Here is a 12617-nt window from a genome sequence, read left to right as displayed (position 1 = left end):
ACCAGATACCAGGGTGAAAACCTGTTATCTCAGAAAAGCAGAGGAAGCATCCAACTGACCTTCCTTCTTCCACTGATGTCCCAGAAAGAGAATCTTCTTTGCCATCTCAAACCAAAAGGACCCCCAAACTCAAATGTCCCTCCCTACTACTTCCTGTGCGTTTCTCTCCGACCTCCTGACTTTCCCTCACTCTATGATTACTTCCTGTCAACTGGGTGCTTGCCCCTTCTCTTGACCTATGGAATGTTGTTCTTATTTTATCCTGTTTACAGTAAGTAGAGAGCTCTTGGATTAAAGCTGTGTGCTAGGGCTGAGCCTGGGCCATGCCACAGCTAGAAACAGGTTTATGATCAAATATCCTGAAACAGTTGACACACACACACACACACACACACACACACACACACACACACACACGTTATTGAGGAAGCATACAAATGGGTCATGCCTTGGATCTTGGAATAAGAGCAGGCAGAGTAGACTCTTACAGTGCCTCTGTTTCAACTCCCTCTTTTCTAAAATTAACTATAAATTAAAAATCATTCCCATTCCAGTGTCTGCTTTTATAAAGACAATGGCCATCTGGAAATATCACTAGAGGGAATTTGTTATCCCCATTTTGTCTCATTGACCCTCTAGTGGTCAGCTTTAAAGGAAAATCAAAAGATCAAGTAAGAGTTCATCAGAGGACAGGGGATAGAAACCAGTTAGACAGTTTAGACCAGGAGCCCAGAGAGCAGTCGTTTTCAGGCCTTCTTTGCACCGCCTCCCCCCCAAGAGTTCTGGTTCCCACTTCCTTGTTATACATCACAAATGAACACTCTTTCTTAGAATCTGCATATGAGAGTGCCCAGACACTAATCCCTTTTGATGAATGGCTTTGGAAAGGGATATTGGAATGCCCTGGTGGAGATGGGGCATATCAATTCCCCTGTTTCAGCCCAACTCTTTCCCAGCCTTAGGGTGCTCATTTTCAAGTGCAGGCCATTAAAAAAAAAAATCCTTAAAGATCACTGATGACAGGCCCCTCCCTAATGGAATCTATTTCTGCCCCTGGGTGTAGACATGACATTCCAGTCTGCTCCAAAGGTTAGAGCATTGCATACTGTTGTCTTCTCACTTAACGTTTAATCCATCTGGGCCTGTCAATCACCTGGGCAAGAGCTCAACCCTCAGGAAAGCTGCCATGCTAAGAAGATGGGAGGAATAATTATTCTCTTAATGAGGCAATGTACTTCTCCTCCCTAGGAAGGTCGCCCTTGCGCATCTCTTGGAGGCCTTCCATACCTTTCTGAATGCTACACCTGAAAACTGTAACTTTTTCTTTTTTCCTTTCTATTGCTTTTCTGTTTTTCTTTCCCCTTCTTCCACCCCCCCCCCCAACCAAGATAGTGTAACTGTCCTGGCTGTCATAGAACTTGCTTTGTAGAACAGGCTGGCCTAGAAGTCACAGAGATCTGCCTGCCTCTGCCTCCCAAGTGCTGGGGTCAAAGGTATGCACCACCACCACCTGGTTTTCTGTTGTTTTTCTAAACATGCTTTCCCTAACACATTGAGCTTTCTTAAGATCCTCCAGCTTACAGGTGCCTACAAAGTGCAGGGCTTCCTCTCCAGGAGCTTGCAGTTTCCTGCTCTGTTGTTTTTCTCTTAAATGCTAATAGAAATGCCTGTGGAGTTCCTTCTGAGTCCATTTTCAAACTGCTTTGTTACAAAGAGTAAGGACATAGAGGGAACCGCACCTTGCTTGTGCCCATCATGGGGCTCCCCAAGGTTTCTGCTAACAGAAAGACTGCCTTGTGGGAACCACAGTGACCGAGGGACCTGGCCAGTGATTGTTTCCCTGGTGCCACTGCAGGTGGGCCATGCAGGCTCAGCCTGCAAGGAACTGTGAAGGAAATAGAATGAGGGATTAATCTTGAATATAAGAAGTGGCCAAATTTCCTAAATTTGGGGTTATTAAAATGGCGTGTGTGTGTGTGTGTGTGTGTGTGTGTGTGTGTGTGTGTTTTGTTTGTTCTCTTTTTTCAGCATAGACTTTGTCTATAACAAATTAGTCTTCTTTTGCTTCCCTGCCTCCCTCTCTTTCCCCCCACCCCCCTAAGCCTAATTTCCAAGATTTCACCATATGGAAACTGTGACTTTTAAAAAGAACTTGCTCTATTGAGCAAGCTTGGTACATTTTTCAAATGTTTCTTGACATTAACAGCTCTATTTCTCAATTAGCAAAGGGAATAAAGTTGATTATGCGTATCCATGGGGTGACAATTTCCATCTGATTAGCAGCTCTAAGGTAAACATTAAAAGGTCGCTATAAATAACTTTTACTTCTTTTGTTCTCAGAAAGACCAGTCACCCAGTCCCAGATTTCCTGGACTCTTCCTGGCTAGAGAAACCCTACTTGTAAAATGGTAGACCTTTGTTTCTATTATACAACCAACTCTGTGAATTTGGCGTTTAGTGAGCCTATGGATTGGCTGTTTGTTTTTTCCTGTTCTTCTGATGCTGACCCTCCTTTGTGAGAACTATTAGTGAACCACAGACATAAAACGTCAAGAAACACGGACAGGGTTGCAGCGCATCTTGATGCCACCTTCATGGATTATTCTTTAAGCCTAAAAGGCTTGTCTTTTAGTGGTTTGGAGCCATCTTACCTTCTGTGTTATGAAACTGACCAGCCATAGAATACAAAGCAATTCCTTTCATGCTCTGTGGAATCAGAATAGAGGGGTGCACCTTTTGTGGGGAGCAAACAAAGTCCCGGAGGTGAGGGCAGTTCTGAGCAAATGTGTGCTCTTGACACGGTGTGGCCATATCAACAACCCCATGGCTTCAAGCTCAAAGCCATTTTCCAGGGACCAGATGTGTTGACAGTGAGTGCAGAAAATGTCCACCATAGCTTCCTCCTTGCCTCAAGATTGTTTACTTACAAAGTCAGCTCCTACTGAGATCAGCTGACTCTGTTTCTTGGATGCAGTTGTGGTCTGTAAATCTCTCCTTTATCCATCTACAATAAACTTGATTTCCTTTTTCAACTGTATGTATTAATTCACCTCTCTGTTCAACTCTTTGTAGTAAACACACTGTGCTTTCTGAAGGCTGAGTTTTCTCTAGGAGTCCAGACTACCCAGTCCCGTTTTCTGCCTATGTGTGCATCTGTCTGTCATGTCTTCATTTCCCTCCTTGTCCCAGTCAAGTGCATCCCTGGAGCCATTCAAAAATGCAGTGAACTGTATCTGAATGATTCAGATAAGGAAATTGATAATATTAGTTCAGAGAGGAATGTAGGTAGTCCTGTGGATGGGCCTGGAGAGTCCTACTTTGCAGCTGCTATAATTAAGTTAAAATGGTAACCCTTTGAGACATGTGGTCCCTTTAAATCTATGCATATGCAGGGAGGTTTTTTGTCTTATGTGTGTTTTTAATTTAAATATTGGCAACTGTTAATAATGCTTTTTGTTATAAATGTTAGAATTCTAGGTGTAGAGAGAGAAGGCAGAAAGAGGCCAGAGTCTCACCTTCAGTGTTAAATATTCTCCTAGGAGTTTTTTTCTTAGTTTTCTTTTTCTTCTGAGCATATAAGCCTACTTATTTTAAAATACTATTATATCATTTTAACCCAAATTTTGAAAAAATGTGTAATGTGCATCATTTACTCTGATTCATGGGTATATGATATTATTATTAAATAACATGACTAAGTCTACTGTTCAAAGGGCTATTATAATTTATTAGGTCCCTGTTTCATAAATTATGATGAAATTTCTAAGTGCTTTTAGACTGTTTTTTGAGAAATTTTATCAGTTCACTTTCATATCAGTGGAGTTTAATAGTTCTCACTTTGCCTGGCCTTTATTAACTCTCAGTACAGGTCAATCCTTATTTATCTAAACAATTACCATTTAAAATTTAACTTTATTTTACTTTGAAGTTACATACTTCAAGGCCATTCAGAGGCATTTGTGTGCTTTTCTTGTCATTTGGTTTGCCTTTTCTAGCATCAGGTTTTGGATTTTTGCTTGTTTTGCTTTATAAGAGCTCTCTACATATTAAAGAGATTAGCCTTCTGCCAATTAACTCAAAATAAATTAGGTACTAGGCAATGTGCCAAATGTGCATTGCCCTCCCCATTAGATTATTGTCTTTTCACTTGAACTTAGGACATTCCCTTCATTGAAGAGATAATTAATTAATCTATCAATTTGTAGTATTGGACTAAAAAATTGTTCCTGAGAAAAATCTTCTTGCTCCAAGATTATAGAAATTGTCCTTTAATTTCCTTTCAGTTCTGTGATTATTAAACTATTTGGAATTAATTTGGGAGGGACATAGTTGGTAAGGATCATAAATTATTTCTTAATATATGTCCAGTTTTTCCACTCTTATCTTACACAAAGTTCCCTTGGGTCCTTAGATCTAATTCCACTTCCTTTATTTCACCCCATAGCTCTTTATCACCATTTGCTTATTCAGAGATTAAAAAGATAGATTATCAAACATAAATATTAGCATTGGCTCCTGTAGTTACTTAAAGTGTGGAGAGTCTGAGAGTGAGGCTTGCTTCTACAAGTGAATATGAATGAATGTGGAGGATGTGGCAGGTAGGCGTGCCTAAGAGAGGTTGGGGATGATGAAGTGGAGAGAATTGAGTGTGAGGCATAACAAACAGTTGTGCCAAGTTTGCTGCTCTTCTCTGGTGTTTGGAGTGTCTCTCCTGTCTTATAATTAATGTAGATGTAATGTGAGATAATATTACATTTCAAGCAGATGTGAGGTACAATCTATTGTGTTGTAGATAGGATTTTTGTTTTGTTGTTGTTGAAGATGGACTGGAAGAATTTTAGAGGAATCACCAGCTAGGGAAGGATTCTAATAATTAGGTTTCTGTAGTAACATGATAGGGACCTAAACTAAGATGGGGGTAACAAAGAGAAGGGGTAGAGGTAGATGAGAGATGTGTTGGTGATGAGTTATAAAGGATGATGAACAGTGCAGTTGGGAGAGTAAAAATGTTAATGTCCTCAGTTCCCTAGATTAGGAGATAGAAATGTCTTGTGAAGAGCAAGTTATGGTCAGCCTGACTCCTGAAAGTTCAGGGAATGACAGCTATGAAAGATGTGACTAAACAAATTTGATAGGTTTCCAGCCCAGGTGCCACCTCAAGGCATTGGATTTAATGTTCAGATAGTGAATATTGCACTAACTTGTTCATTTGACTGACTGCCCAGGCAGAGTACACATCATCTTGCCCAACTTTTATCCTTCCCTGTTTTTTTTTTTCTTCTTCTTCTTTTTTTTTTTTTACACTAGCTGACAGATTCCAGACTGTTCTTCAAAGTGTTTAATATAGGTAGGGGAAAGTTATGGTTTTCCTATTCCATACATTATCTGTATCATCAACAGGATTCTAGATATACTTTGAAGATGAGATTTGAAGCTTGCAGACTTCAAATAATGAAAACCCTGTAAAAGTGATAATATGAAAAAGTTCTTGGAAGGAGCTGATGGAAATTCTTATTTCAAAAGCCAGAGCACAGACTGGTGGTGGTGGGGTAGTGGCTCACACCTTTAATCCCAGCACTTGGGAGGCAGAGGCAGGTGGATCTCTGTGAGTTCAAGGCCAGCCTGTTCTACAAAGTTACACAGAGAAACCGTCTTGAAAAACAAAATAAACAAACCAAAAAAAAAAAAAAAAAAAAAAAAAGGAAAGAAAAAAGTCAGGGCACAAATGTAAACAAATTTAACTTTCCAAGGGTTTTCTTTGATTACATGGAATCCAGACTTAATTTTGCTGAGAAGCTATTTCCACTTGTTAAATTCATACCTGATCTGCGTTATGACATGAAAAGGAGTAACAAACAGAGTATGTGCGAGTTCTGCTACTGAATGGCCAATTAAATGTGTTTAGTGAAGAAATATGGGCATCATCATCACTGCCTTCAATTTATATTCATTGAATATCATGGTGGTTGAAGTCAGGCTTATAAATACTTGGTTAGACTGAGTATGCTAATAGTTTAAGCTTGTCAACTTTATTATCTTTAGGACCTGTGTACCTTCTGGACTAATGATCTTTTAAAAATCTGTTTCTCTCTTTCTTTTTTCCTCTATCTGATTTGTAAGCAAGACTGACTATTATTCTGCCAAAATGAATATTCTTAATGCAGACCCCTCAGAATCGTCTCTGTACCTCAAAAAGCTTGTGCTCTCGAGAGAAAGTGGCAGGTAGAGTAATGTATGCTACTCTGCTATTTGATGATGTGATGTGCCAACCATCATGGATCCTTATCTTTCTAGCTGAGGCCTCCTGGTTATAAGAACCAAAGAGAGAGCATGGATCTTCTTACTGACTATCCTGAACTATAGACTCATGTGTTTTGTAAAAATGGAGCAGTGTTTGAAATGTCATAGGGCTAGCTTCTTTTCTTTATTCTTCTGGCTGTGAGTAGATTTAGTTTGAAAGGTGGAGACCAAGGCTGAGAATCAAAGAGAGCATGGACGGCCATGGAAGAATGGAATCAAACCAGAATTGCACTTCGGTAAAGAATTCTGAGAGTCCTAAGTGCAAGTGTAAACAGAGACAGGCATAGCTTCATTCACCATCATCTCAGTATGTTTATTTCTGTAAGGTCATATAGAATTTTGATGCAGTATGTACATTTTATCTGTGTAGGTTGATTTATGGACATCAAACCAAATTGGAAAAAAAAACATGAATACAATGGTACATAGCCCTGAAGCAGTCCATTTGCGTGAGAATGAAAAGCTGCTTTTTGGAGCAGCTGATTTTGCCATTTTCTTTTAAATGAAATTTGGCTCATTTTTCATCTAAATATTGGAAGTACCCAGCCTATGTCAGCTTGTCAGACATGGACTTAGTGCTTAATGATTAAATTTGTATTCATTCCTGTATCTGTCCAGCAAGCATCTCCAGCAATCTCCTAGTCTTATGTTCATTGTTATTCTGATTCTCTGAATCCTCTTTTAAATTTCAGTGTTGCTCTCATCTTTTAAGCTCTGAATTGGTTCTCATCAACTGGGCCTTGAGTTCCTCATTGTTCTCTGAATTTTTCTTTTTATTCATTATCATAGTTACTTTTCTATTGCTATGATGAAAACACTATGACCTAGACAACTTAGGGAAGGAAGTGCTTGATTTGGGCTTACAGTTTCAGAGGGTTAGTGTTCATGATGGCAGAGCAAGTGCATGGCGGCAGGAGCAGCTGAGAGCCCACATCTTAATCAGCAATTAGGAGGCAGAGAGACACTGGGGATGGTATGGGCTTTTGAAACCTCAAAGCCCAACTCCAGTGACACATCTTTTCCAACAAGGCCACCGCTCCTAATCCTACTCAAACAGTTTCACTAACTGGGGACCTGTTTTCAAACATAGGAGCCTACCAGAACCATTCTTGTGGAAACTACCACATTCATCTTCATGCCTTCTGGGTTTTTGTGTGTATTTTTGACTCAGGTACTAAACACTAGCAGCTGTCCACCCAGATCCTCTCTTTGTCCCAGAAGCACAGTTAATGTGGCTGTTTCCTAGCTTCCCCAGCAATGGGGTGTGGGCGTGTGTTTAAAAGCTCTTCGTAAAATTCTTCTACAAATGCTTTTGGCTTGCCTTTTCTCCTTTTTGTTGAGCAGAATGGGTGCTAGTATTCATAAGTCCCTGAAATCATTGTCTTCTTTTTCTCTTTTCCAGTTCTTTGAATCATTTAGACTACTAAAGCCAATAAATCTTGGTGATTTGTAAATATAATGGAGCCTGCTCTGCTGGCTAGTTTCTTGTCAAATTGATACAAGGTATTGTCAGTTGAAAAAGGAAACCTCAATTGAGAAAATGCCTGTATCATATTGCCCTGTAGAAAAGACTTTGGGTTGGGACGGGGGTAGTGTTCTTGATTAATGATTGATTTGGGGGCTCTGTTCGTTAGGGTTTCTATTGGTGTGAAGAGACACCATGATTATAGCAACTCTTATAAAGAAAACATTTAATGAAGGCGGCTAGCTTACAGTTTCAGATGTTCAGTCTGTTATCATCATAGTGGGGAGCATGGTAGCCTGTAGGCAAACATGAGCTGCAGAAGTAGCTGAGAGTCCTACATCTTGCAAACAAGAGGACTGAGATACTGGGCAGTATCCTGATCATAGGAAGCCTCAAAGCCTGTATTCATAGTGACACACTTCCTCCAACAAGGTCATACCCACTCCAACAAAGGCACAGCTCCTGATAATGCTACCTCCCTATGAGATTATGGGGGTTAATTAAAACTAACACATTCCACTCCCTGGCCCCCATATGTATATAAGGCATCTAGCCTTGCCAGTGTGTTTGTGTTAGTGGCCACACCCCTTTGGGCTTGGCTTCAGTTGTGGATGGAAGGAGAAAGAGGAAAAGTGAGGCTTGGTGTCTCTCTCTTGCTTCAAGGGTCTGATGGGAAGGGCAGAGAAAACGCTGTGATGGTTCTTTATTGTTCTGTGTAAGTTGCTCCCCAATAAATACCCATTTTTCATTTATCTTGGATCTAGTGAAATCATTACACCCACACTTTCACCCATAAACTTGTAACAATATCATAATGCAAAATGCATTTCCTCCAACTTCAAATGTCCCCATAGTCCATCACAGTCTCAGCAATGTTTTAAAGTCCAGAGTTCAGAGTCCCTTCTGATATTCATGTAATCTGTTAACTATAATCAATTGTAAAGATCAAAAAGCCGATCACGTACTTCAGACGTATAATGACACAGGATACACATTACCATTCCAAAACAGAGGGTAAAGAGCATAGTGGGGAAATACTGGACGAAAGCAAACTCCAAACTCTAGAGCTCTATGTCTGATGTCAAAATGTTCTTCAAATCTCCAACTCTGCTCAGCTTCCATAACTGAAACACACTTTTCTCTCTTGGCCTGGTAGCTCTTCTCAGCAGGTAACCCACCACTCTGGCATCTCTAATATCTTGGGTTCTCCGAGTTAATCCAGGGTTCAGTTTCACAGCTTCATGCACTGGCCTCTCTGCTAAGCCTCCATTCAGGGACACATGCCTGGCCTTAGTGGTTTTCCTTAATCTCGGGGGCAAATTCTATTAACACCTTTCTTCTGTCCTTAATTCTATAGCCAGAACCACATGGCTGAAGCTGCCAAGTTTTGCTGGGATTTAGCCCCACCTTGTTCAATTATGTCTTCACCAACTTTTGTCCTTCACTGCCTAAGCTTAACTGCCCTGAAACTTGGTCTGTAGACCAGGCTAGCATCAAACTCAGAGATCCACCTCCTCTGCCTCCCGAGTGCTGGGAATAAAGGTGTGTGTCTACCTCCACACACAGCTCTTAAGTTTTTCTTTAGCTCTTTTCCACAGGTTGGAAACTTACCTGGGTGGGATCTGAGGCCACCACTCCCTTTATTCTGTTTAATAATCTGTTTATCTCCTTGACCATAGAATTTAGTTCCATTTCACTTTCTGGTACTCCTTTTCTCCTCAAATATTTTTACTTGTTCAGCTTGCTCCTTTTCATTATAAATCTTTATCAGAGTTAACACTAATAACCACATAACAGAGTCTATACTAGGCTGTTTTGAGATTTTCTCTGACAGTGGAATTAATCCAGAACTCTTCACTGTAGCCTCAGGCAGATTCTTCTGACAAGGGCAAAACCAGCTACTTTTCTTCACCAAAATATCATAAGACCAGTCTTTAGTCCATGTACTAACATTCTTCACCTCCGAAACCTCTTGATCCCCACAGTTCATCAAATCAATCCAGTTTCTCTTTCTTCCATTCTCCCACTTGTATGGCCCATTTAGCACTTCATAAAGCATCCACTGTGCTCTTAACCCAAACTCCCAAGGTCCATATTAATCTCCAAATAAAAGCATGGTCAGGCCTATCACAACAATGCCCCACTCCTGGTACCAACTTCTGTCTTAGTTAGGGTTTCTATTGCTCTGAAGGACACCATGACCACAGTAACTGATAAGGGAAATTTTAATTGGGTGGCTCACTTAACAGTTTCAGAGGCTCAATCCATTATTATGGTGAGGAACATGGATGCCTGCAGGCAGGCGTATGAAGAAGTAGTTGAGAATTCCTGCATCATACAGGCAACAGAAAGTTGGTTGACACACTGAGATATATCATATGCACAGGAAACCTCAAAGCCCACTCTCACAGTAACACACTTCCTTCAACAAAGGACATGCCCACTCCAACAAAGATGTACCTCCTGATGCTGCCACTCCATATGAGATTATGAGGGGCCCATTACATTCAAACTATCACAAGGACTCAGCCCACTGTAGGTAGTGCCACCCCTAGACAGATGGTTCTAGTCAGTAAAAGAAAGCTGAGCAAGCCTTATAGAGCAAGTCAGTAAGCATCATCCTCCATGGGCTTTGCTTCTGTTCCTGCCTCCGGATCCCTGCCTTCAGTTTCTGCTCTGACTTCCCTTCCTGATGGGCTATTATCATGATGGACTTGCCATTCAAATAAATCCTTTCCTCCCTAAGTTTATATTTGATTATGGCATTTTATCATCACAGAAGACAAACTGGGACAATGGCCAATCTTGATTCCCTAGAGCTTAGATTGAAATATCTGTTCATGAGATAAGTCTTGAGTGATACTCTTCAAGTGTCTGAAACTCGAGTGTATCTGAACTGACACAGCCTCCTGCCTGCACTGTCCATTTTCCTGTAAATCAAGCTGGGGCCATCCTGGTGTCTAGGAACCATACAAGCATACAAAGTTGTGCTTTGTTTTTCTGGATGCCACATCCTTCATGGAGCACAGAATTTGGCATGTATCAGCCTTGGAGCAAGTTCAACTGCTTGGGCTATTTCTTCCTCCTCCTCCTCCGCCTCCTCCTCCTCCTCCTCCTCCTCCTCCTCCTCCTCCTCTTCTTCTTCTTCTTCTGCTTCTGCTTCTGCTTCTCCTCCTTCTCCCCCTTCCCTTCTTTCCCCTCTTCCTCCTCCTTTACCTCATTCTCCTCTTCTACTACTTCTCTTCCTCCTTCTGTTACAATAAGTTTTTTTAATTTATTTTCTCATTAACATTAGAAGAGCTGGGTAATAGTTTAAGAATTCATACGCTGATAAAATTTAAAGACTTCTTACCTGCTTCTACTTAGGAAATGTTTAGGAAATGTTTTCCAAACCTTTATCTAGTCAGTTGCCAACCTCTGTCACTGATGTCTTATCACTATTCTCTTAACTCCATGACTCCTTTGCATTTCCAGTGTTACCTTTAGCACCCCATTTTGAGTGTGGAAATAGTACCTAATGGCCCCAAGTGTACCCATCCCCAGAGTCTTGCAATCTGGTCTCAATTTAGTGGCCCAAACAATCCTGCTCAAAGGAAAATGTTGAGAGTGTGCTTGTTAGCATAATGATACAACCCCCAAGCCCACATATCTTTATGTGCAAACCTAGTGTCTCTCTGAGAACTCATTAATGCTATCACCATCTTGATTAAAGCCCTATAGTGCTTTCCTTTGCCTTTAGAAATCTTAGAAGACTGAGTTCACTCTTACTCTTTGTAACTATTTACCATTATGTTTATAATATACTGTTTTCTCTGCATCTTCTCTGTCACATTCTTAGCCCGTTAGGCCCCACACACCATTTCAGGTCAGAACGTAGCAGGGAGTTTGTCTGGGAAGTCCTTCCCTTCCTCTGTTCAAATTATCTCCTTCCTATATTACTACAGCTACTGTTCTTTATTTGTCTCCGCCATCCCACCGACCATAACTTTCATGAGAACCAGGACCATGTCTGCACAGCATGTTGTGGGGTCTCCAGCATCCATCCATCATACTTGAAACATGGTTAGCAGGTCATGGGCAGCACTGTGGAGGGCATAGTCAGTCATATTTCCTGTCCTCATCCTCCAAATCTTGTTAAAGTAATGATTTCTATTATTTAAATTATTTAAATCTAAGGAAGACAAGTCATAAGTTGGGCTGGCTTAATGGGTACAAGAAATGTATAAAACAGAAGCAAAGTAAACTAATATATATGGTTGTATATAGGTATATATAAAATCATTTATGAAACTCATTCTTTAAATGCACAGACATTCCGAATACCTAATCTTCCAAACAAATGGCAACCTTCCCCTAGTATAGAAGTGTCAGTCATCTCTATAGTCGTAAAGAATAGAGGAAAAGACTTTTATTTTTGCCATAAAGAGAACCTAGGGGCGAACTGTCATTTACTCACTCTTCTTTCTGTCTTTCCTGTGTTTGTTTAACAAACATTTGTTAGGTGTGATCCAGATGCTTGGAATTGAAATGGGAAAGGGGAAAGGAGCTATTATATTAGTTGAAAAGCAGACACCTAAAATCTAATTATAGGACAATATAGTAAGCACTGCAATTAGCAATTTGTACAAAGTAGTCTGGGAGCACACAGGAGGAGGCAGATTCTGCCCTCAACTGCTTCTGGCAAGATGAAAATGGAAATGTATGTGCATGTTTTTGTGGCAAGCAAAAGATATGGGTAAAATTTACCTCTGTTCTGCTTCAATTTTAGCTAAATAATTTCTCATAGTTGGTATGTTGTTTTTCCATATAAATTCGCTTGACAGATGGAATAACTCATTGCGTTTGGACCAGA

Source organism: Phodopus roborovskii, unplaced genomic scaffold (genome assembly GCF_943737965.1).
Source record: "Phodopus roborovskii unplaced genomic scaffold, PHOROB, whole genome shotgun sequence".
NCBI lineage: Eukaryota > Metazoa > Chordata > Mammalia > Rodentia > Cricetidae > Phodopus > Phodopus roborovskii.
This window is presented reverse-complemented; position numbering follows the sequence as displayed.